Source organism: Apaloderma vittatum, unplaced genomic scaffold, assembly GCF_000703405.1.
Source record: "Apaloderma vittatum isolate BGI_N311 unplaced genomic scaffold, ASM70340v1 scaffold2692, whole genome shotgun sequence".
NCBI classification, from domain to species: domain Eukaryota; kingdom Metazoa; phylum Chordata; class Aves; order Trogoniformes; family Trogonidae; genus Apaloderma; species Apaloderma vittatum.
This window is the reverse complement of record NW_009705148.1, coordinates 127,063-154,361: the sequence shown is the minus strand read 5'-3', so window position 1 is coordinate 154,361 and position 27,299 is coordinate 127,063.

Genomic DNA, 27,299 nt, shown 5'->3' with positions numbered 1-27,299 from the left:
ATCCTCAATGTTTATCTTAATTCTAGCCTGCTACCTTTTTTTTTTGTATCCTTCTGCTTTTTCCTCCCTCTTGGTTCTGCTTCTGTGCAGTCTTTTGAATATCTTCCAGCTAAAAGCAGAATTGTCCAATATGAAGTGGATGTCAGCTTTGCCAGAATGAAGCACATCTGGCTGTGGCTGAAGAGAGGGAAACCACCTCACTGCTGTGGCTTTGTGGTCGGTAGTGGCTGATCGTTAAGCTGCCACCTCTGCAAGATGCAGCACCTGCCATGGTGCTTAGAGGAGCACAGCAAGGCAGCATCTTCGGGAGTCCCCATGCCTTCCTGCAGTGGCTTGGGGCCAGCTTTCTCCTCCTACAGAGGAGGAAAGTAATTATTCAAAGGGAAAAATGGTGGAGCTCCCTGTTGTCACGCTGCCCCACTTTGTAACGTAGCTGCAGGAGGGACTAACCTGAGACAGTTTTGGATGAAAATGCTTGGGATTCAGTACCACAGTAACTGCAGGACCACTGAGAAAAGCATGGTCGAGAAAGCCCGTCTGGGGTTTGAATGAGACATGCAGCTGGACTGCTGCTTTTCGTGATGCTTTTTAATGTATTTCAGCAGTGTCTGAACTTGATAGTAAAAGCTAACATGGATAGAGCTGAGCTCTAGCTTTGACTACTGCAGCTTGATTTCTAAGAAGCAGCAATTTTGCAATCTCTGGATGTGATTGAAATAAGACCTTAACATCCTTAGTGTATCTCCTTAGTGTATCACCTTACCCTATTGCTTACTGTAACATAGCAGTTGGAGGAATAAGGTAATGAACAATCTGATTATCAAATGTACTAGAAAAATTTAACATTGACCTGGACTTTCAGGTAAGCAAAGAGAGAGATGTGAAATAGTTCCTTTAGCTTTGTCTTTGCTGTACTTCTATGCATAATATTTTGTGTTAATTATCCCAACAGCATAAAATTGTATTGCAGGAAATCTACAAGAATACTGGACAGAAATCTCCTCCTAATTCGATAATATTGCTTCTTATTTGGATTTATTACACTGAGCAGATATTCAGAATTTGTCTAGTCATGTAATCTAGAAACTTTCAGTCATTGAGAGTTCTCATGATCATTATTTTAGAGGTCTCATCCCTTGATAGAACGATGTTGTTTGCTTAAACACTTAATGTAGTGATTCCTTTCATGAAACAAAGAAATGCCTTGATCAGATATTCAGACTTCAAATTCCAGCCCTATTACCATGCATACAAGCATAAGGCATGCCATTTCTTCTTCATCATAGCTTAAGTTTATAAAAGGATTTCCATTGAGTTGATCAGATACCTGTCTGGCATTGCTGACGAATTGAGTCAAGTATCTTTTCACTTGTAGATTGATTGGAGTGAAAGATTAATTTAGTGTCTTCCAAACTACTTTGCTACAAATCCTTGTATTTTACCCTTTGTCTGCCCTGAAAGAACCTCACTGCCTTTTTAATATGATGCCTTTTTAATAGGATAAAACAGTTAACCAGTATTAATTCCTGAAAATATTGTTGTAAAGCATATATTAAAATGTGTTCAGGAGGTGTATAGAAGAAAATATACTTTATTGATAGTAGTTAAGATTAGAGGAAAAACACTGTTCTGTAATCCTCTTTGTATTTTCACCATTGTATTATTATATAAGTAAACTGACCTTTTTTGGCTTTGGATAGGAAAGGGGAACATCTGCCAAAGGGTGTCTACATGGGAACCCTAAAGTTATTCAAATAGTGCTACTAGTATAAAATAGGTGAGATAGTGCTATTGTGTATTTTCTTTGAGGCTATATCTGATATACTTACAATAATGAGTTGCTGTTTGACCTGCTACAGACAGAGTCACAGCACTAGATTTAGAAGACTGGAGCTTTAACACAAGCAGGAGGGGACTTGTCAATACTGGGAAAGGAAATAGCTTAAATAAAGATTGTACCTTCTAACTGGTGATGCGTTGAACACCAATATTTGGAATAAGTAAATGACTGTATTTTTCCACTGGCTTGAATACCTGAAATGTTTAAGATAAAGTTCATTCATTTCAGGAGCTTCAGTCGCCTGGACTGATAGACGGTTCTTCATACCTGTTTTTCCTGTAGCACTGGTAAATATTATCTTCATTATTCATAGTAAGCTAGATTTTCTGGTTTTGAGTAATTTGTTCCAGAATCTGAAATTATTGTTTATGCAAGGCAAGGAATAAGGACGTTTTGTTTGGAATATTTTTATAGTTTTTGCATGCTATAATTCTCTAATCTGCTTCTATTGTTTCAGTTCTTTAATTGTTCCTGTTAACACTTATATCCTGTACAACCTCTATGAGGAAAGTAGCTATTTTAAGAATATACATGAAAGCTGGCAATTACATTGTCTTATCAAGTTCTTGCAGCCTATTAAGTTGTTCAGTGGTACTGGAAATGATTAGACTCCATACTGTTGGAATGAGTCTGAAACAGGAACCTAGGCTTTTAATACCTGAAGGGAACCTACAGGAAGACTGAGGAGGGACTTTTTACAAGAGTGTCCACTGTCAGGACAAGGGGAAATGGGTTTAAGTTGAAGGAGAATAGATTTAGATTGGACCTTAGGAAGAAATTCTTCAGTACGAGGGTGGCAAGACTTCAGAATAAATTGCCCAGAGATGTTGTGGCTGCCCCCTCCCTGGAGGTGTTCGAGGCCAAGTTGGACGGAGCCTTGAGTAGCCTGATCTGGTTGAGAGGTGTCCCTGCCCATGACAGGGAGGTTGGACTAGATGATCTCTAAGGTCCCTTCCAGCCTAGGCCATTCTATGATTCTATGATCTTGGCACGTTCTACCTGTTGAATAGGTTTAGAAAGCACTGTCTGGGATGAATACATTCAGGGTGGAATTCAGAATGTACCCATGTTTTAATGAAAGCAACTGTGCGTTAAGTACTCCTAGTTCTGGAAGGTGAATGAAGAACCTCCCATTTAGTTTGGGAGACTCCTAAGTAATGCTCCTCTGCTTTGTTAACAAACAGGTAAGTTAACATCTTGAAGATGAGTTAATGTGGCCCCCAGGCACAGTAAAGGAAAGTGCTGCCCTTGGCTGACAGGCAGCAAATGTGATCTTGATTTCCTTCCTGGACAATGGACCAGCAAGATCCTTTGCCAGGAAAGGGAAGGGCTGTACCTCTGTCTTAGGGCAGCAGAAGAGACTTAATGTTAGCAGTCCAGTTTCTCTTTCATTTCTCATCTTTTGGTTGATCTAGGGTGGACTTAGTCCAACTGTTTACCACTAAAGGATTTTGTGGGGCCACACTAACCTGTAAGGAGTAAATGGAAAGTTAAAGACATTAAAATGCTTTTACAAATCTATCAGACTTAGAAAAGAAGTTACTTTCATCAGAAAATCCCAAGTGAATCCACAGAGGGTTTACCATGAAAAGAAATTATTTGATTTGCAGAAGAGACTGCGACACCAAAATGAGTAGACCTATAAAAGCCGTGAAAATATGAGGCAAAGAGCTCTGTTTAGAACAAAAGGTGCTGCATTATCCGTATTCTTGGCAGTCATGGGAGAAAGGACAACTAGTAGGACTGTAGGGACAGATGCAACACCATCAGTTGGCCTTTCAGCTTTATCAGTGTCTGAATGGTTTGGAGCTTTTCATCTGCACAGCTCTTGAGTTTATAATACCTCCTTTTTATTTTTTCTCTCTCTCTTTTTAAAAATTAGATGCGTTGTTCCTGCCGAACAATTCTGGGATTGCGTATGAAAAGGGAAACATTTCTTTGGGGAGGTAGAATCGTTAAGTATGCAGGACGCTAAGGAGCTCAGGTTAATGTGCTGATGCTGACCCACCTGCAGAGGAAAAACTTTACACTATAAGGTTCTGATGGCAAAAGAAACTACTCAAGAACTTGGAGACATATGCTGGACAGCTGCTGCGGGTCAGCCCAGCATGAGGGTGGAGCAGTCTGTGTATACTCTCTGAGTAGCTATTATGTTGCTAGAGTCCAAAAACTATGAAAAAGTTGGATGTTGATTTTAGCTGGAAATTTTCTTTGCCTAAATTGGTCTCCCCAGATTCTGCAGAGCAATTCGGTGAAGATAAATAGTGTACTGAAAGAAGAGATGCTTCTACAAGAACTTTGCAGTAAATTAGTTTTGAATGTGTGTGTATAAATATATATGCATGTGAACTTCACCAAACATTTGTAGGCTCATACAGAGTTAAGTATTTTTGAGTTTTCTGGAGAAACCTACATTATGATTAATTGTTATAAAAGTCTTGATTTGGAGAGATAAATAGATATACAGTTATGTATTTGTACAACATCTGATTTTGCGTAGTTTATAAGAACTTATTTCTGAACATCCCCATTTGAACTTAGAAAAACTCAGTCTCACTCTTCCCTTTTAAATAGTCACCAGCTGTGTTGTTTTCTTTCATTCATTCAGCTAATTTTTTCCATATTTAAAGAGCTTGAGAGCTATGATAAGGCTTCATTCTGTTCAAAACTGAAATTAAAATTCCGATTTCTGCAGTGCCTGGCATTTCTGACTAGCACTTTAGTGACTACCTCTGATCTTTCTACTGAAGAGTTTACATGACAGTTTCCATTTGAGAGGGAAAATAAAAATAAGCAAACAGCCTTTTCCCACTGACACAGCTGTTTACAACACAATGTGATTGTCTTCGTCATGTTCATGACGTTTTCACAGACTTTTTCTTTGTGGGACACTGAGTTCTCCTTACACTATATTTTAAAGAGAAGAAGTTCTCAGCTACACTGGGTGTTATGTTTTTAGAAATATAATAGGGTTATGCTAAACAACTGGTTTTCCCATCCAAGCTGGTTGAGAAAATGCAGGTAGACATTCAATGTTTTGAATTCTCCTCCTCAAATTTCACTTCCTGGTTGCCACCTAGCAACCAGAAAGAAATACCAGGCCTAAAAATTGTGGGAAAGCAGCTGCTTTGGGTAGGCAAAAGGACCAGTCCAGGTCATTTTTTCTAATTCTGGTAAGATTTGACTAAGACACACAAGAGGCTGGGATACAACATGGAAAAATTTGTCTTTGTTCTGAATGTAGTTTCAACTACTCACCCCAGACATTTGCTCCAAGGTATTCTGAAGCAGTCCTGAAGATTTCATGACCAATGTTGTTACTCCTGTCTCTCCCAGATGTCTGTTAAATCAGGATAGATGCTTTACTCAGTTTAGAGAAAATGACGTGCTAACACAGAGGGCAGGAGAAGATTTATGTAAAGCACTTTTCCTTCTTTGGAAGACAAAGCAGTAGATTTAGGTTAAAACTGCCAACGTGGATCATGCTGAAGATAAGCAACATTGAAACCAGCACTGTCAGCCTTTTGCAGCCTCGTCCTTGGGCTTGTCTGAAGAAGTGGGAGAATGGACAAATAGCTCTAAGATCCTTACCTTATTTCAGTTTTCCAATTCTATAGATTTTTCCATGAAAGGAACTTACAGATAACCTCAGCCTTGATTATTTGTCAGAAGGTTATGGTCATTGTGCAATGCATCTCTGAGGGGGTTATTTATAATGCTGATACCTCTTCTGTCTGTTTAGACTCTTCGCCAACCTTCAGCTCTGTGTGCTGAGGTTCATACTGAAGTGAAGGGCACTCCTTTCACCTTGCTAGAGCAGGTGACTGGGACTGGGAGAGGATGCCTGGCCTAAGCTGGGTGAGTCACGTGTGTTTCTTTTTGCACATGCAGGATCTCTAAACATCTGCCTATTTTAAATGATTTGAAGGCGACAAGTAGTCTTACAGAGGAGCAAAAAAAGAAGGTCTATGTTATCAAGCCAAGATTTAATCCTTCCTTGATATGGGAGAAATCCATGGAAGAACTCAAAATGGCTAAAAAGACAGTATCAATCTTTAAACCTTTTCAACCATCTCATTTCTAGTTTCATCCTGACTAGCTATCTTTCTCAGCTAGCTTTCTCTTTTCCTAGCTCCTTCCTGCCTACCAGTTGCTAAACTCTTGCCCTTCCCCACTCTATCCCCTGTTCCTCAGTTCTATTTGCCTTCCGCATTCTCTTTTTCTTTCCTTGAGAAAAACACTGGGAATAGATATTCGTGGCCACAGTGACTTGGGAAGGCCTTTTGGTGGGTCAGATAGACAAAGCCTTTTTCAAGTTCCTCTGACAAAGCATGGCTCAAGACCAATCTATATGTAAACTATGCTACTAGGAGCAGTACAGATCCCACACGATGATGGTTTAATTTTGGCCATTGTTATGGTTCCTGATGTTGCCTTGAAAGAGCAAATTGCACTGTCAGTTACTAACTGCTTGTCATACTGTTAGAAAGGATGCTAACCCAGACAGAGGTTAGGTTCCTCACCTTCTTTTAAAGCTGGATGACTGAGGCAGACTGGCTCCCTGTTTGCTCTGTCTTAGGTGCTGGCCGTGACTGTTCTCATCAATCTGTATAATGTGTGAAGGCAGTATGATACACATTAAAAAAAATAGAAGCTTAAATTTCAGTACATAAAACCTTCTGAGATGATCTTCTAAGGAGGAGGGACTAAAGACAGAACAAGAGTAAAATGTATTGCAGGATGATGGCAAAACAGTATTGGAAGCAAATTAAGAAACTCGTTTCCCATGCTCAATTCTTATGCCTTTTGCTATGGAAATTGTCCAAAGAGACATATATAATGTAGCCAATTGATTCTATTGTGTGAAGTGATGCTGTCAGCCAAGTTGATCACAGGTCTGATGATACAAGCAGTGACATTTGTTTTAACTAATAGAAGGCTATCTGTATCACATCTGTGCATTTTATGATTTCGTTTAGTTTTTATATGTCACTGCTTTTCTCATGACATTCTTTTACCAGTAAGAAAGGGATTAAAGGAGAGAAGAGAAACTGCTGTGCCCCTCTGCCTTTTGACTATAATCAGACTTGATTGGCCCCTGAATCACATGGAGTAGACAGTTATTAGGACTGTATGTATTTTTAATATTTCAAAATTTTATTCCGAGTTCTTCTGAACTGGATTATTATTTTTTGGTGTTATCTGCATAAACTCTCTAGTGACTTGCCCTGGATCACACTGGTTGCTGGCAAAGCTTAACTTTGTCTAACATGTCAAAGCTAGAATGAGACTTGGCTTAGCAATTGTAGGAAACAAGTTGTAAGTATTAAACATACCAAGCTCTTGGTTATCCAGGAGACATCATAATAGCTGGCTTTATTCATAACACCAAAGGAAACTCTCTGGAACTTAAATTGGATATTCATTTAGATTGTAGGGAGGTAGTTAAATTGGGCAAGCTGAAAAAAATGCACACAGGTGTTTATCCCTAAATGCATTTTCTTTTGGAAACTCTTACTGAATTATTTTGTATTTGGACTTCTTTCCCACTATAAGATGAAACATTTGTATGTGGGATTTTTTTCTCCCCACTGTAGAAAAGAATATCAATTTGCCAGGTGCCTCTGATAAAAACTATAATTTAATCTGCAGTTTTGGTAGCTTCAGAAGGAAAGGTTGGAATAAATAGGATCATACGATCTCCATTTCCTTGCTGTGATCCATCAGTTCATTATGTCAAGGTCAAAGCTAAAATTTTAAACTCTTTTAATTTTACAAAATAGAAAATGTCAGAAAATGTCAGGATTAGGAACAGTGTTGACAGAATCAATGTTACAAAGCATCATTTATGAGAGCAGCAGAACATATAAATCCTGTGAAGTTTTTAGCTTTTAGGAGAGGAACATGTTCCTCCCCACCAGAGCAATATGCACTTATATTAATACTCTTACTAGGCAAGGTTTTATGGCGGCTTAGTTTGCTACCAACATATAAATCCCTCTGATTTAGATTTGTTTTGACTTCTCCCTTTCTTCAGTACCTTCCTCCTTTCCTCCGTTAGTAGTTAGAGATCAATTTAAGCAACCTTCTGCCCTTTGAACTTACTTTCTCTCAGATCTCAAGGCAGTCCAAAAGGCTTTTCCCCAGAATGCTGTGGTACTATAATGATAGCTGCCCTTTGCCCAGGTGTCCTTTTGCCTTGGAGTGCTGCTGCAAGGAAAAGAAAAAGTTACGTGTTTTGTATAAAATGTTTTGCTTTGCCTTATTGCATGCTTTCAGCTCCTTAATTAACAAAGTTTTCTATGTATTTTTTTGAAAAGTGATGAACTGAGTTCAGTAAAAGTCTGCAGTAAACAAAAAAGCAAATACTAGAGTAACTGTTGCTTTCAATCCATTAAGTACTTAAGCACATGCTTAATATTAGTTGGAATTACAGTGAGACCTTAGCAAAATTTAAAATACGTTTCTCAATCAGTTAAATAAGTTAATGAATTAAAACCGAAGAAGACAGAGGCAGCCCAGAATTTTGAACAGCAGACCTCATCCCTTGCCAGTCCCTCTACCACAAAACCTGCAAACCAGACACATAGTAAAGCAGATGTCTAAATCTGGACAAAATATTTTTAAACATAACTGGCTGAAAACTGGGAAGGTGGCATTGGTCCCAGGAGAATGTTTTTGGTAGGTTTTTCTTCCCTTAAAATTTTCATCCTGATTTAATCGTAACGGATTTGCTGAAATTCAGCTATTCATTCAGCTCATGACCATAACGTATGACTTTGTCTCTCAAATACTTAATGAGTTAAGCATTTCTTAGGTTCTGGTTTTTTTTCAAGAAAAAGTACCTTCAGAAATATTTGTTAAATTTTTTTAGGCAGGTGACAATGTTGTGGCAGCTGAGTTGAACCTCTGTTGTCAAAAGCCTCTCTCGTAGACTTAAATATTGATCTAATTCAAATTTCCAGTTAGTGATTACAGTGGTCACATTAGAATCTTACTTATATGTTCTCAATAACATGACTTCGTATCTTCACATTTCTGTGTTGAATTGCCTGTACTGCTTCCCACGCACAGTAGCTAAGCTAGCCCATGTATTTCTCAAATCTGGTGTTGCACTGTGGTGTAGCTGTGGGATGCTTGAGTAGTTATACACTCACATTGTGATTTACAACAGAACATCAGGAATGGCAGTGGTCCTGTGGGTTTTGTGAGAAGTATGTTATGGGAGCTGTGTGCTGCATCCCCAGCTTGCGAATAATTGCCCTTTAGTCTGAATGGAATTTGGTCCATAGCCATTAATACAATACAGGGAAAGAAGGCTAAAAGAAGAGGCAGCCTTTGCTGATGTGAAAACGCCTCCATCCGTATTTCCTTTTTTATATGAGCTGCTGATTCGGCTGCTGCTGCCAAGCTTATCACTTCAGAGTCCTTTCTGTCCTTGTAAGCCGTAATTCTGGGTCTTGGTCTCCATTTCCTATCGCCTTGGCTGCTCCTTTGCTACTGTTGTTTGTTTTCTTCTTATATCTGCCTATATCTTTTTGTTTTGCCCCAAGCAGATTTTTATTCTTAGTGAGTTTGTAATGTCTTGTTGTAGCTTTATTGCTGTTCTGGCTTTTTATGAATTTCTTAGGGTTTTTTTGGTAAGACTGTTTTGCTTCACAAGATACCTAGTTCATTCCCTGAGAGATTCTTCCACGCATATGAGAGATTTTCCAATACCATGTTAGTATTTTAATTCTTGTTTGTTCAGCTTGTGATTTTATTTAATTTCTTTACATTCCCACTTCAATTTACTGCTATCTCTGTAAGGATTCATTCTGAAGGTAGGTTTATACAAGATATCATGGCTTTAGTCCATGGACTCCTGCTTAGGTATTTTCCTATTTCTACTGAAGACACTAATCTTCCTTTACAATAAAACAACTTAATAAGCTGCGTAAAATTGATAAGGCAATTTAATTGCCAGTGCTTATGTATTTTCTTAAAATAGCTAAAATCCCACCAAAGGTGGTATACAAGTGGTACCAGAAACTGACAGCTGAAGAACTAAAATAATGGGAGCAGATTAGAAAATACAGTGTAAAAAACCCCATAAATGACAAGACATCTTTACAAAGTTTCTTTTATTTATTCAAGTTTTATAAATATCACAGAGAGTGATAACTTGATTTATAAATTGAAGGAATAAAGTGAATGTGCCAACATGAAAAAATATAAACAATTATATTGTCAGTCATTGTTTGAATTATTCATTTGAAATATCTTTTAAGAGTTTTCCATTGCATCTGTAAGGCAAAGAAACATATTTATAGGAGTAAAATGTACTAAATAATTATTGCAGTATGCATCAAAGAATTCTTTTGATTATTTTAGAATAAATATTCCAAACTGTCACTTCTGATTTTATTGTCAAGTGTTGGAATATTTGATGTTTTCTATAATGTTTCAAACCTGAGGCAAACAAGTTTATAAAAAACCCAACTTTTATCTTTCAAAGGAAGTGGATAGCTGTTGTGACTAATTCAGAAAAATATAAATGTAATTAACAAGCTGACAGATATCAAGGTAATCAAAAACGTATTTCAATTAAAGTGAACCAATTCCAAAATTTGAAAAGTTTCTGGTTTTAACTCCACATTCTCTACGACTTGCCAGATAGGACATTATTTTCAGCGTATACTAATTTGTATATGACTTTGTGGTACCAGATATTTAGGAAGTTTATGAAAAACTGTCTACTACAAATATGTAGATCATATTCTTTCTCATTATAAGCCCATGGTCATTCACCAAAGTTAATCTCAAGGTCTGTATGGGGAAGAAATAATTTGCAGCTTCTGTTGAGGGCCAAGAAAAGTTAGCTTTCACTAGTTTAACTTGGATAAAAGTTAATTAAGAGTAGCAATATAATCAGCCAGTACCAATCAAATTACATATCAACAAACTTGCTTTAAAAAAAAAAATCCTTCTAGGAAAGCACTTGGAAGGTAAAAGCATTAACCCACAAAAATATATAACGAAATAAAAGGAGCACATAGAAGAAACAAATGCATCAATTGCTGTAATATTAAAAGCTCCATAGTTTTTAAAAACTTTAACACTCATCTAATAATGACATTTTAAGAGAAATGTGCAATAGAAATAGCCAGTCCATTCTAAATTTTCTGAAATAGAAAGTTTCGAAAACAGATTAGAGTGAATTTGAGGCGCTTTGGAAAAAGGAGTGAGAGAAGCATAAAACATTCAATGGGAAGTACAGATAGGAAGAATTAATAGCTATTTCAAGTCGTCTCTTGGTGCAAAATTAAGTCTTATAATGAAATATTCAGAGCACATTGAATAGCTGTAACTTAGATCAGAAAGAGTCCCAGGCCTCTTGATCCCTTTGCTGTTGACAATTAACAGGGTCACGATTAAGAGACCCAATTAATAAAGAAAAAACTCTCAAAAAAAGATTTTTGCCATTGACTTCAGTGGGATGAACTTTTACTATCTAGTTCAATATATACTAATGCAGGCAATATAAAATATTTGAAAACCATCATAGAAATATTCTGTAAGTATTCAAATTGATAATATAAAAAAATGATCATCACTGATTCCTAGGTTTTGACTTGTATCTTTCATCCTTTTAGTTAAAAGTCATGATTATTTGCACATTTGTTCTTAAAAGAGAACTCAGTATTCTTTTTAAAATATAGTGAAGTTGGTGAATTGAATTTTTTCGCTTTCAATTATACAGGTTTGGATATAAAAATGCTTCAAAGTATGCTGTTAATCTGTTACAATCAAAATAATGGGTAATTGGAACTGAATGTCTTTTTTTATCTGTCTGCATCTAGCTATCAAGCAAATCTTTCTATTAATTGTTAAATCATAATGACTTTAAAAGACATTTCTCAAGTCAGTGTTAGAACTCTGATAACCTAATCTCCACTGGGCACTGCGAATGCATTGAGCTGCCTTGTCATTAGTCTTGTCAAGTCTGTACCATCTTTTATTCCCATAAGTTAATGAAAGACATTCTATTTTTTTGAGGAAGTAACCTTTACAAGAGTAGTTTTATAGGTAAGATTTTAGAAGATAGAGTTGTTTTGTAATAGTAATGAGCCAGCAATGTGCCCTCGTGGCCAAGAAGGCCAATGGCATCCTGGGGTCTATCAGAGGGGGGCTGGCTAGTAGGTCGAGAAGGGTTCTCCTCCCCCTCTACTCTGCCCTGGTGAGGCCACATCTGGAATACTGTGTCCAGTTCTGGGCCCCTCAGCTCAAGAAGGACAGGGAACTGCTGGAGAGAGTCCAGCGCAGAGCCACAGAGATGATGGAGTGGAACATCTCCCTTATGAGGAAAGGCTGAAGGAGCTAGGTCTCTTTAGCTTGGAGGAGACTGAGGGGTGACCTCATTAGTGTTTATAAATATGTAAAGTGTGAGTGTCAGGAGGACGGGGCCAGGCTCTTCTCAGTGATGTCCAGTGACAGGAAAAGGGGCAATGGGTGCAAGCTGGAGCACAGGGGATTCCACAAAAACATTAAGAAAACTTTTTCACTGTGAGGTGGCAGAGCACTGGCACAGGCTGCCCAGAGAGGTTGTGGAGTCTCCTTCTCTGGAGACATTCAAAACCCACCTGGATGTGTTCCTGTGTGACCTACTGTAGGTGATCCTGCTCTGGCAATGGCATTGGACTGTTGATCTTTTGAGATCCCTTCCAACACTGACCATTCTGTGATTCTGTGATTTTTCATCATTAGTTTCTTCAGTTTCAGGAGTTGTTTCCTGCTTTTTTTTGATGTTCAAGTAGCATAAAAAGTGAGTGGAAATGTGATGTTACCTGGTTTGGTAACTGGGTTGATCAGGTAAGACATCATCTGAGCAAAGAGAGAGTTTGGTTTGAGAATTTGATCAAGTGGAGTTTGATCTGTCATGTTAAATGCTGACGGTGATTGCACATGCAGAGGAGCATGCAGATCTGAAATTGTAACGGCTCATTTTAGCTGAAGTGACAGACTCCACCTTCACATATTTACAATTCTGAGAGCTTCTGAAAAAAACATCAAGTGCCACTGGGTAAGCACTGCATCTCTGGGTAAACCAGCTTCCTGTGGCTCTGCTGGTAACGTGGGAGGCCCATGAAGGCTTTTGCTTTCTGACACAAGGCAGCTGGAGGAGGAACGAGCAGCAGCACAGCGGCAAGACCAATCACGTGCACCATCAGCACTGCTCCTTTCAGATGGTCTGAGGAATCTCATTTTAAAGAGAGTGAGAGCACAGGCCATCACCACACCAACACAAACGTGCATGGAGAAGCCTGTGAGCGGTTTCTGAGATCCAGCCGATCAGCACCTAGGCTGGCAGCTGTCAGCTTAGTGCAGTTTGAAGGATCATAACACAGCATCATACTGAGCAAACAGCAGGCTGATAACTCTCGCATTATGATCAGTTGCAAGCATTAATTTCATGTTATTTGCTGATATTAATTAAATTTGTTAAGACTTTATGGTAGGAGTACAGATGTTAAGAGGCACAAGTGAGCAAGGTAATTCATGTGCGTTCAGCTTTGTATGAGTTACAACTCCAGAATAAAGGAGAAGACAGCAGTAATATTCTACTGTAGGTGAAACAGGGAGAGTAGACAGATGTATGAGATGGCTGTAAGGCACTGTGGGAAAGATATAGTGAGTGTATGTTGAAGAGGTCATGTTTAGATACAGTTCAGTATATTTGATAAAGGGAACAAATACTTCATGAGCCTGTTGTGATGCAGTATTCTCCAAGATTTGCTTCTGACACTGCCATACAGATATAGGCAGTGTGTGTTTGTTTCATGGCAAACTTTAATCAAATTTTCCAATACCATTTACCTTAAAATTTAGCTAGGATTGTCGGAGTTTGTTTTTAAGACATTTATTGTGAAGTGGGTTGATTTTTTTCCCCGAGGTATTATTTGAAAAATAAAAGTAACTGTGTTCTTATACAGTATATTGAAAAACAAAGGGATTCTATCATTTGGAGAATATCAATCTTTTCTCTGCTTGAAGTATATTAGAGATCATAGCAAACTTGACACTTTCAAGAAAATTATTATAAGTTTTTGCTTGAACTTGTCCCCACAAGGGTCTCTTTCTGCCTGCACCTCTCTTTTTATTTGTGAAAGCTACAGCTACAACGCTTCACTTATATTGAAAACCATAAAAATGCAACAACAAAGAGAAAAACAAATCAAAAACATTGAAAGAGAGTGCAAAATAGCTGCTATTCTTTTCCCTGGGCTCTTTGCTTAAGAGCTCTTTTCAGTTAAAACATTTTCCAGTTTCTGAAACACTTGATTAAAGTCGATTGGGAAAAAGATAAGCTCTTAAAAGTGCTAATTTGTGACTCAGAAAACTTGAATAAGTCTAAATATGAAATTCTCTGTTGCTCTGTATTCGTGATTATGGGGCTTGCTTGGAGAACATTTTAACGTTTCTGTGCTATTTCATTGCATGCTCTCGGTGCCTATCTCTGCCTTGTCTTGTGTATCTTTAATGCATTCGTTAGTACAGTGTTGCAGTTCAGCTATAAGCTCTCTCGACCTTTCAATCTCTTGAAATTTTAGAAAGTCTCCTTCAGATCAGAAACCAGGTGTTTCTTTTCTTTTGTCTTTCTCTGGTCATACAAGCCCATATGGACTCCTTGCTTGACCTCAGGTACTAGGCTATCAGTTGAACTGATATTCTTTTTTAATATCCTCTCATTCTTAGGCTGTGGTCACACAGATGAAATTTAGGAATAGAACTGGAACAAGTTGCACTGTGATGGGCATGTGCAAACAAGCAAGCTCTGCGTTGAGAAGGTAAGAAACGGGGAGGCCAAGCACTAGAAGGGAGCCATTTGAAGCTGTGACAGATCTAACTGCACCTCCCAGAATCATGTTTGCTACTGTTGGAGCACAGTGAAGTGGTTGTAAGGGAATATGCGCAGTGTTTATAGCTTTTTCCAAATCAAGATATCTTTCCGTGCCTTAACCAATTCATGCATCAGACCTAATTTATTTTTCATATTGCAAGCATTCTCTACATACTACCTTATTTCGTACTTCAAAGGTTATCAAATGTCTTCTAATCGAATAATTCCTAACTCTTTTCTCTGTTTTTGCAAGAACAAAATTATCACTACATATCTTGCAGATAACCCTATGCCTTCTCTCTCACACCTCCCATCTCCACTAAATCCCATTTTTCTTGTGGAGTATTTGTGAGAATTCTGATATTAACAGCAGTTATGTGTTTGCTATAAGAAGAACATTTTCTTCTTCAACTGACGGTGTCTAGTCTGCCCTTGGGCTGCTAATATAGTGATGGTTCCAGAAGTGCTGTGAGACTTTTGACATTTTAATTCCTGGCAAAATATTGGTGTGCCACTAACGTAGATGTGTTGACACCTGAGACTACCAGCTGTGTGGATTAAAACTCTTCCAGAGTTCCTGTATTTCCTAACAAACTGATGCATACGTAAAAATGGCAACTCGATATTGCCAGGTTAAAGTAGCTGCTCGACTTCTAGTATTTTATGTCTTTATGTTGAGATACATAAAGTATATAAAAAGCACATATGAAACGACATATGTATTCACTTGTGAACAAGAGAACTTAGCTCTATAAAGCACAGACATCTTCCAAAGATGCTTAAAGGAAATGAAACAGCTGATAAAAGCTCTTAATCTTTCACACCAGTGCCAAGTAGCAAATACTTACATGATGCAGGTGCAAATGAAAATAGAACTTTAGATAATATTAAATTTATATTCATAACAAATTAATTCTGAAGGTTATCTGTTCATGAAAGTATTTCTGTTTGGTTTTAATAGTGCATATTTAGGTTCCTGTTCTGTAATATTTTCATTGATAAAATGCAGAGCATGGGACAGAATTGATTACTTGAAGGTGTTGGGCAAAGGATAACACTGAATGTAAAAGATACTAATGGGGTAGTATGAAGTGTAAAAAAAGAAATATTGAGGAACAATCAGTATTTCAGAGGATTAGGTCCCTCTGCTGATCTGATTAACTTGTTGAAAACCTTTTCAGAAATATGCAGTTTCTTTAGACTGAGAAATCAGAGTAGCTAACCTGCTTAATTTCTATTCCCATGATTGCACCACTCTGTTCAAAGGGCTGACCTTTGTAGAAAATCAGCCTGTTAATTGTGTTATGATATCTAGAAGAGGAGCATAATTAACACCTTAAAATAATGAGGAAACCAAGCATCTTCAAATATAAAGTAAAATTAATAAATCTATATTACCTCCATCCACTAAGAGGTAGTACAGAACCTGAAAACGAGCAGGACATAGTTTAGTAGGTTGATAGGGCTGGGACAAAGGCTGAACTTGATGATCTTCAAGGTCTCTTCCAGCTGAAACTATTCCATGATTCTATGATTCTAATGTCCTACTACAGCTTAAAGAACAAGAAACTGCTCTGGAAGAGCAGAAAGGGACAGAAAGACTTTTGTAAGTGAGAATAGAAACTATATGAAAAAAGATGAACATAGTAATTTTAAGGGGATAACAATGTAGTAGCAAGGTAAATTAATTTTTGTCATTCAGACCTAACAAAGATTTTTGAGAAGGCACTTTTCTTTTCATATTAAAAGAAAAATTAAAAAACTAGGTGCTTTTATAAACTGAGATAGCAAAGTGAGTGAGTTTAGGAAGAAAAACTGAGAACATAGCCTTGAAAACCAGTTCAGAGGGTGTCCAACAAGCCAAAAGGAGTGAGGCAATATTCATACACTTGAGTGAATGTGCCACCCGTGATACGTGTGCCGTGAGTAGGGAAGACTAGCAGAAATAGGCCATGGTTACAAAGAAATTAATTTCCCCTAACCTACCTGGATTTAATCCGAGGAAAATATATCTCTTTTATGTGGAAGCCTGCGATGTCACAAGGATGGTCTTTGGCTGATCTTGCTGGTTTTTTCCTATTTAGACCAGCCAGAAGATTGAATGCACTTCCTCACTATTCAGACACGACAATCCCTAGTAATTAGCTGTCCCAGAGCTAGATTATTAGTAAGCTATAAAAAAGTCTCTAATTTTCATCAACAAATACAGTTTCCAGCCATTACAGTCAGTAAGAATAGCATCAATTTATCTGAGATTTTCCTCTTCTAAGCACTGGTGGGAAGAGTTATTCCCATATGAATTTAGAAGGATGATTAGAAAGAGAATTTTTCAAGATGGCTTTAAAATGAAGCAGCCAGACATAAGAATGTAAATCATGTTCTATGGGAAGGAAAAAACATAGATCAGGCTAAGAATGCAAATCATATTCAAGGGGAAAATTCAGATCAATATTAGAATCTGTCTTGTGTGACTGCAGTAGCATAAAATTATCTCCTGAGCTGCCTGTAAAAATGACAGTAGAGAGAAGAAAAAGATTTCAAGCAAAAGATGTCCTACTGATAATTTGGAAAAATTAAGCTAAATTGCAGAATCCTTATGGGAAATGTCAGGTACCTTCTTACTTCATTATGTGCTGATTCTGGCTGGGATAGAGTTAATTTTCTTTGTGGTAGCAAGTGTGGGGCTATGTTTTGGATTTGTGCTGCAAACAGTGTGAATGGTTCGGAGCTGGTTTGGTCATTGCTGAACAGTGCTAACACGGCAGCAAGGCCTTTTCTGCTCCTCGCCCCACCCCACCAGCGAGGACATTGGGGAGCACAAGGAGCTGGGAGGGGACACGGCTGGCACAGCTGACCCTGACTGACCAAAGGGCTGTTCTGTGCTGTATGACATCGTGCTCAGCATATAAAGCTGGGGAAAGAAGGAGGAAGGGGAAATGTTTGAAGTGATGGTGTTTGTCTTCTCAAGTCACCATTACATGTGATGGAGCCCAGCTTTCCTGGAGATGGCTGAACACTGCCTGCCCATGGGAAGTGGGGAATAAATTCCACGTTGTGCTTTGCTTATGTGCATGGCTTTTGCTTTACCTATTCAACTGGATCTCAAACTGCAATTTTTCTCACTTTTACTCTTCCAATTCTCTTCTCCATCCCATTAGTGGGGAATGAGTGAGCAGCTGTGTGGGGCTTAGTTGCCGGCTGGAGTTAAACCACAGTTCTCAAAGGTTCGATTAGGAAACAAGCCAGTGACCTTATTTTTCCTATGTAGTGTCTCTCTTTGAAGGAGAGATCCCAAACTTTGGTAAATACATTCTGAGGAAAATTAATTTAGGGAAGGTTTTCATTATGATTACCAACATTACCTGGAATTCTTAAGAATTTTGTGGGAGGAACATTTGGAATAATAGATATTAAACCAAACCAAACCAACAAACATACAAAAAACCTTAGGTACTTTGGCTTCAGTTTTCTGAACTGAAACAATTGACTGACTTCAGCATTCACAGGCTTCATCTCAGCCTCCAGTTTCGGCAGGTCCTAGACAGTTTGCCAGATTTCAGAGGATATTTTCTCCGTGGATGGGGGATCCTGTAAATCTGAGAGCCTTAATTCCCATTACCTTGATCTTGATGAGACCTTATTTTGAATTCGCTGTCAGACACCGAATCCTGAAAAGCCCAGTGTAAGATTTCAGGTTCAAATTCCTTGCTTTATTGCTGGGCTCTGACCTCCTTCAGCTGCCTGCACAACATGATCTCTCTGGAAAGATAAGTCTCCCTCATTTACAGAGGGATAGTGCTGTAAAACATTTGCTGAGTCAGTATTTTCTGAGCACCTTGTTGTCAGTTTTTCTGAAAATTTGCGAACAAGTGTAACAATAGTAGCTGCTAAGTTTAGGCAGTTTTGAAAGTTGTACAGTTTTAAATGGGAGACAGGATTTTCAACATATTTGTCTAAAGTTTATTAGAAGTGCTGTTTAAAGTTATGTGAATAGAGTGGAAGAAGTGATTTGTTTAGTAATGTAGATGAAAAAAGAAGCTTGTTCTTATTAATTATCCGTTGAGATGTTTTTAATTTTAGCATTTTAACATTATGACAGTAGTGTATTAACGGAAAAAAAGATAATTGTAACCTCATGAAATTCAATAAGGACCAGTGTAGATTCCTGTGTCTGGGGAGGAGTAACATCAGGCACCAGGACAGATTAGGGGTTGTCCTACTGGAACGTTGCCACTCGGAAAAACACCCCCGGGGAGAAAGACCTTGGAGCCCTAGTGCACAGTAAGTTGTCCATGGGACAGCAAGGTGCCCTTGTGGCCAAGAGGGCCAATGGGATCCTGGGGTGCATTAAGAAAAGTGTGTCTAGCAGGTCTAGGGAAGTTCTCCTGCCCCTTTAATCTGCCCTGGTGAGACCACACCTGGAATACTGTGTCCAGTGTTGGGCTTCCCAGTTCACGAGGGACAGGGACCTACTGGAGAGAGTCCAACAGAGAGCTACGAGAATGATTAAGGGACTTGTACATCTCTCCTTTGAAGAAATACTAAAAGAACTGGGACTGTTTAGTCTTGAGGAGAGAAGGCTGAGAGGGGATCTTATTAATGTATATAAATATCTGAGGAGTGGGGGTCAGGAGGCTGGTGCCTCCTTTTGGTGGTACCAGGTAATAGGACAAAGAATAATGAGTACAAGCTAGAACAACCCTCTTTACTGTGAGGGTGATGGAGTACTGGAACAGGCTATCAGTTCTTTTGCTTGTTTACTTGCAGACTGATGCACTTGGAAATTTCTGACTATAGAATGTGCCGGGCATGGTGGGAGAGTGGTAGGAAACACAGAGTGTCTCCCATCTTTCCTTTTCTTGCCAGACCTCTGCTTTTAGAAGACAGAGAGTTGCACATGTGCGTAGCTGGGAAAGTGACTTATTCACAGAGAGCTGCATATAACCATAGACACAGGAAATACGATGCATGTGAAAGATGTGGCCATCTAAGACTGATCTTCATACCTGTCCTTAAGAGGCATAAAGATTGCCTGAAACAAACAGTTAATTTCTCTATATTGAAAATAAAGACTAAAATAGATGTTTGGAAAATAAACCTAGAGAGAGCTGATAGATGGGGTTTTTTTAAAATTCTTTTGATTGCAGCAGAAATTTTTTTTTTTTCTGGAGGGTAACTTACCAAGCAAAGCACATTAAATCACTCTTCTTCCAAGGGAGAGTGAAGCAGCAGATATATATCCATGCTGCAGAGGTAAGGTGTCTGTTACATGCTCATTACACATATTTATGTCTCAGCTGTAAACTGAGAAGTATTCATGAATTTTATATATTTTAAAAGTGTTTCCAGGTATGCCTTTAGCTTTTCAGTTTAGTCTGAGCTTGTACAAACTGCAAATTCCCTCTATGCCTGCTAGACTGTTTAATTTTTCACCCGTCAAGAGTTGTGGGAGTTTTGCTGTAAGACAGTAGTATAGAGATAGCATGATACAATCACACGTATTAAAGGATGCATATTCTGTGTTAAGGCACAAGAAGTGACTGTCAGGTCTTTATGACACGAGTCCCAGAAAGCATCTGGTCTTTGTAAATTGAGAATATCTTTGTAGGGTCACGTTTTATATAAATGTTGTAGGATTTATTGGCTTGTGTTTTGTTTTCTTGCTCCATGGTGTTAGTCTCCAGTAGACCTGTAACAAGAAAGCTGCCACATGATCTCTATTTTCTTGCTAAGAAAACTTTTACCTTAGCTTAGCGGTGCTAATCAGAAAGGATGGGAAGCACCTTATTTGGGTCAAATTTGCCTTGTGTTTCTTGCCTTGGACAGGTCTGTTGTTTGGACACAAGTCCACGCTCAGACACACGTGTAGCACAAACACAAACAGGCGTTTATTTGTGATGTGAAGAAGCTAGGAAATGCTGGGGCTGTACATTCCTGGCTACATCTCCTCTACAGCCTGAACATCCGTAATGCAGTTGTGTTACCACTGACATAGTGAGAGCCAGTTGATTAAGTTCCCTCCCTCCTAAAGAGCGGGTTGGGAGGGTGTGTGAGGTGAGCCTGGCACACCCTGGAGAGCACACCTAGAGCTTTGCCCTTCTGCCCGTCAGGATGATAACCTTTGGTAAGCAATATGGGAAGGAAGGAGAAGATGGGCAGTAATGCCAGATTTCTGAGTAAGGAATATACTTCGCTCAGTAGTGAAAATACTCATTCAGAAACCTAGGTGGAACTGAACCTTTTCAAAAAAGGAACTGTGAGCTCTTTTTGCTGGACATTTACTGCACCAAATACATTTAGTGAGAATAAGAACCTTGAGAGTCAATATGGGAGAAACAAAGGATTGTTTCAGCTTATTAACACTCTTGAGCGTTCAAGAGGTTTTAATCCCTGGTTAGAAATAACAGCTTCTACAGTTCTCTATCGTATTGAACATTCACTTCAGGTAAATGGAATTTTTTTGTTTCTGCTTCTGAGAGACGTCGGGAGTTTTAATAAAACAATATGATCCTGCTCTGGCAGGGGGGCTGGACTAGATGATCTTTTGAGATCCTTTCCAACCCCGAACATTCTGTGATTCTGTGACATTATAAAATAACCTCAAAATTTGAAATTCTGAAAACCAAAATTTGTTTCTTTCTGATAGCTGTATTATTATTTTTTTTTAAGATGTAGTGAAATTAATAGGATTTAGAAACCATACCTAGATCACTGAGCTATGTTAGTTTTTTCTAGGGAAGATTTTTTCTTTTTTGTGCAGAGCAGTGTTGTTAATTTCAGTGTCTTAGGCTGTTTCCTTTTGACTACATACAGATGAGAGTGATACCTGCACACTCACACTGCTGATTATACTGTCAGTTGATGATAAAACTGAACCCTCTGTGAACACTTAAAACTGTTTCTTTGCTTGTGCAAATATTAAGCATTGTAGTTGGTTCTTAAATTGTTAGTATTATTTACATGATCTGATACCACCATGGTCCGCGCTGATCAGCATGTTATGGAATAACTTAATGTCCTTTCCCAATGTGTTCAATTGATGGAGCCATTGAAGATAATCTGGAATTTAGTTTTGCATTTCTAGGCTGCAGCAATGAAAGAAATGGTGATTAAAAAAACAGTATTAGAAGATCCCAATGAAATTAGTGGTAGAGCACCTGCAGGCATGAGCATCTTCTCTCAGTCTGATGAAGTAGTAGACTGCAGTCTATCAGGCATATAAATAAAAGGAGTCTAGAACTCAGGGTCTTTAAAATCCTTTTGTCTAATTTTCTGTAAGTATTCGGAGAGGTAAGATTAAACTCTGCAAATGTGGGCAAATTCCACAGTGTTAGCCTTAGGTTATTTGAAATCAAGGAATCCCCCTTTCTTTACTAAGAGTACTGTGTAATATATTTACTGATGAGGTGTTACTTTGAAGTTGAGATCTTGTCTTTGATCAAAAGCATACAGCTTCCCTCATGTCTCTCAGAAAGAGACAGTAGTTATATAGCACTGGTGTGGGGTTTTTTTAATGTTTTGGACAGCAAAAATGACATTTACATGAAACAGTAATCCAGGGAATGTATGAGATAAGACAATTTCAACTGCCAGTTGAGAGAAAGACTCACAAGCAGACTTTGAATCAAGCTGAAGTAATAGCATGTCATGCCCACTTTGCCTCCCCTACCTGCTGTTAATTAAAGTACTGATAAAGGAGGTCTGTCAACATTAATATGATGAAAAGTAAAACATGTGTTTAAAAATTTCTAGATGAAAGTACTGTTAATCAGTATTATAGAAAAAAGGTTTTGAGTAAATGCTCTTAATTCAGCAAGCTTTTTAGAGAAGTGTAAATATACTACAGTAGAGCTTTTTAATGCGCAAAGGGAAAGGGCATAGACTGACAATGCAGTACGGTTTTTTTGTTCCTAAGGAGGATAAAGAAGGCACCAATACAATTACAAGCACAACCACTTGAGTACTTGAGTGCTTAGTCCTTGTAATCACTCAGGGCACTAACTTTATCAGGGCACTAACTTTATCAGGGCTGTGTATTTTGATCAGTGATAGTGTTTTTCTGGTAGTTTTATATTGACTGGTCATGGATTGTTATATGATTTTTTTTAAAATGTGAACATGAATCTGTCTATCCTGGGGGTAAGAAAGGGAATCTGGAAGAGTAATATGCTGCATACACACAGCAAAGAAAAACCATTGAGGCATCTCTGTAAATATTTCTTTTAATAAAGACTTTCTGGGTTATTGTACAGCATGCAGGAGACTTGAATGTTGCAGATGAGCCAAGCATTGTGACTGCTCTTTGTGGATACCTGAGTAGTGTTATCTTGGCTAATAGTGGGAATAAGTAGCTCTATTTTATTTTTGTGGCATGTTAATGTAGCACAGACATTTTTTAAATGATTCTTTGAAGCAACCCAAAGTTTTTTACTGAGACCTGTGATAGTAGAACTTTCAAATATGTTATAGCACAAACCTCATTGTAACACAAAGATTGCTTTATCCAGGCCTCATATCTCTTTCAATACATGTTGTAGTCATGAAGTGTCCATGAAATGCTTGCTCTGTTTGCATCAGGTCTCCTAATGTCACCTGGTAGCTCTGAATAAGCAAAACTAGTGCCGTGGTGCTAGTTAGATGTTTACTGGTAAACCACAATACTAGGGAGTGCGTGTAGCCATCAGAGAACAGTAGATTTGGACATCCCTTCAAGGAAATTAAGTGCTGATGTTGGGAGCTAGACAAGAATGTCAGTCTCAGCCCATGTCACAACCAGCTTTATAGTTTGGCCAACGCTCGGCTTCCCATATGAGCATGCCTGCTGTTCAGATACTAGCCTGGAGAGAAAAAAGGGACAAAGACTTGTGATCTATTCACATTCTGTATGATTTAAAGTGGGGTTTTTAGTGTGTGTGTGTTGGGTGGGGTTTTTTTTTAACTAGAACAGAACAAGAGTATTTTCTTTTAATATAACTTTATGATGTAGTATTCTTAAAATACTGAAACCAAAACTGTGTAAGTATGATGCCCATCCAAATGACTGTTTGCTGAATATCATGAACTAATAGTAGAACAATGCAGACAAATAAGAGAATATGGTCCAGCTACTTAAATTTGTGGAGAAAAAAGGGCTATAGCCATGCAAAGAGTGCTTAGATCCTGTTCTTCCAGTTATTGCATTGTGCTGGGTAGGATCCCACAAATTAAACTTCTGCTGGTGAAATTCCTTCAGCAGAACTGGACTATCTTATTTTCCATAGAAATGAGTGAGCCTTATGTGTTATATGAAGTAGCATAACTGCAATTTTCTGCATTGCGTAATACTTAGCGTAATATAAACAAAAATATGTGAAAGAACTTATAATTAAAGAACTTCAGTAAGGAAAGGACAGGTAACCTTTGTCACTCAGATAGCATTTGTGCAATGTGCAAGTCAAACTTCTTACTCATCTTTGCCTGTTGTAGTTATCTTTACAATATGAAGTGATACAAATTGCTCAGTATTATTTTGTGCTTACGTACAATTACAAACAAAATACTCAATGATCTGTGCACGTTTTAAAAAACTTTGTGCGCCACCAGGATGAGTCTGACTTGAGATAGAGTTGTTTATCTGGAGCTAGGAAGCACAGCTGTGAAAGACGGTCGCTTTGGCTAACCACAACTAGCAGAGAGCACATAGCACAGCCTGATTTGAGATGTAACAGCGATACTTCCTGGGTTTTTTTTTTCGGGACAGTCTCCCTTGTGCTGACTGACTACTTCTTCCAGCAGCCTTCCTTAGAGTACTTCTACCTCAAACTCTCCATCTCCCTCCCAGGATCATTTCCTGCTCTTCCCAGGGATTTCAGTTTTCACATTTTGAAGTTGGTTTTTTTTTATGCTATTTCTGTCCATTGGAATAACCCCATATAAATATTTAAAATTAAGAAAAAGTGAGTTATTTTCCCACTTCCCATTGCTAGCACTAACAAGATACTTCTGTTTTTTATGATTTTACTGTACTTCACCTGTCCTTTAAATTTTGGAATGACAGCTACCTGTTGGTCTAGGTCTGTTTTGTACCTAGTTGAAGGGATTACTGATCTTTGTTAATTTGTGATGATGCTATTATATTTTAATTCAGTTTGATCAGGAGTTTCATCATCCTGAATTAAAAAAACTGAAGAGGAAGAACTATAGTTCTTCCCAGCTGTGAGTGGAAATAAAGAGAAAATATAATACTTATCTTTTCCTAAGTAATCCAAAATAATAAATCCTACACCATAGCCTTCCCTTGAGGGAAATAGGAAATAAAATGAGACATCAATAATGTCAAAAATCAAGTTGCAATTAAAAAGCCTGGGAGTGTAAGGTCTTAGGAATAAAGGAATTTTGGACCTTCACTTTGCACTTCATAAGCAGAGCACGCAAACTTTTACTCCAAAGTTGTCTTCACCTCTATAACTTTGTCATAAGATTTCACAGCTAAGAGAAATAGCTTTTGATATTTTCCTTTTCCACATCAATCCTCTGTCTTTGTTTTTCTTCAGATGCTGGTTTCTTTATGTGTCTGGTGCCCTGAGAAGTGTAGAGACGCAAGATGCAAAAAGAAAACCCTGGAAGCATTTTAACAAAGCAGCTTTGGTGTCTCACGTCCTGCCCAAATGTATAGGAATATATACAATGAAAGTACCATCTTTGCATTATTGATAATGTTATTAACTGAGCAGCATGATGCTTTGTAAGTTTATAACCTCCTTCCAAAATCAATTCTGAATCCTATAAAAGTTAAATCAGTATAAATCTCTACCAATTCAGTGGAGTTATATATGCCATTTTTTTTCTTATTTATATCAGTGTAATTTCTCATGTAATTTATCACAAAATTTATCTTTCAGTCTCCTGTTGGTCTTGAAATGAAAATCATCTAAGGTCTGTCATAACTGCAGAATGGTGTGTGTATGTCCATCCATCTTTAAATAACACTTTTTAAAAACCAATCCAAATGCCTGTACTTCAAATGCCAGTTAACTCATTGTTTGCAACTAACAGTGCAGAGCTTATTACTGTTTAAAGAAAGCACATTTGCAGGACAGCATGGTCTGTGCACGTCTATTGAGGACTGGTTATTTCTCTTCTATTTGTCATGTTTGCACTGTGATATATAGAGTGATTTCTAAAATGTGAGATTTTTTGGAAAAGAGACACAGTGCACTTACATGCAATGGGATTAGATTGATATTTATAATTTCTGGCAAGTGCATTGTTACAGGATGCGTGCTGGAGAATGCTCGTGACCTATACACACCTTGAAAATTAGTACAAGGCAAATTAGCAGACTCACAGAATTTGCCAAGGGCATTCTTTTTGAAGTGTTTAGAGAATTAATAAAAGGTATTCAGTGTTGATGCTGTATGTACAGAATGTAAAGTCAGTCAGTAGTGTTCAGTTAAAATATGTGTCAGACATGTATTCTGTTCAGATCTATAGATAGTCTTAAAATTTTCTTATAAAATGAAAAAGGTCACTTGCTATTTAAATCCATTGCTTTATTTGCTTTTTATTTCAGCATCCTGAAGGTTTAAGAAGAAACAATGTTTTGGCCCTTGGGCATTTCCCTTGCCCGCTTGGGAGTGCCTACAGCCAATACTGACTTGGTTGCAAATGTAAAAGCACCGTTTGCATGAATACCACAGATGCTTTTATTTCTGAGGAGTGAGAAGCAATTCTATGGCCAATTCTCATGATGCTGATTTTTAAAACAGATCAAACATGGAAACAGCAGGGGAAAAAAATCAAAGATGTCTTTCCTATTTAATACAGGCTCTTGGATGGAGTAACCATCCAGAATTAGATTTCAGAAACATGATCTCTTTTCTTTACAGAATGAAACATTATAGACTTATGATACCGGGGGAAAAAGCTGGCTCTCCTAGTGCATGCTCTGTTCTCAGCTGATTAATCTATGGGAGTTGGTAATCATTTGACTCTGAATATTTTGTTCAAATGTTTTGGTTTTTTTTAGTGATTCATGAAGCCCTTATCGGAATTCAAAAAGCACTTCATGAATCAAATAGGAGCTTTAAAGAAAAATTAGCAGTAATGAGCTCATTTCCATAGAAATAGGACTAGGCTCACTGGTGGGTCAAACTGTTTTCTGCACTTCCACAGTATTTTCCTCAGTTTTTCTCTGTTTATTTCATGCATCATTATCTTCCATTTTCTGTATATTTAAACCATGCTGTTTGGCTTTCTGGGCTCTAACTAGCAACTGCCACTTCAGGGTATTCAAAATGGTGGTAAAAAATTGTCATCCATGTTTTACTCAAAGTTTAAAATTCACTGTCATCTTGAAACCCGTTATTCATGACAGTTTCCTCAACAGATTACAAATCATAGTTTGAAGTAATATTGAGCAACAATTTATAATGCACAGGCTTCTTCATTCCTTCTGGATTAGTAATGTGTTTTAATGATATTGCATTTGTATTCTTTCAGTTTTCTTTCATGGGACTTCAAAGAAGAAACAGAATGTATCTTTCGTATTCCAGACATACCACAATACTTTAGTGTTTTCCATTCCTTGAGATTCACTGC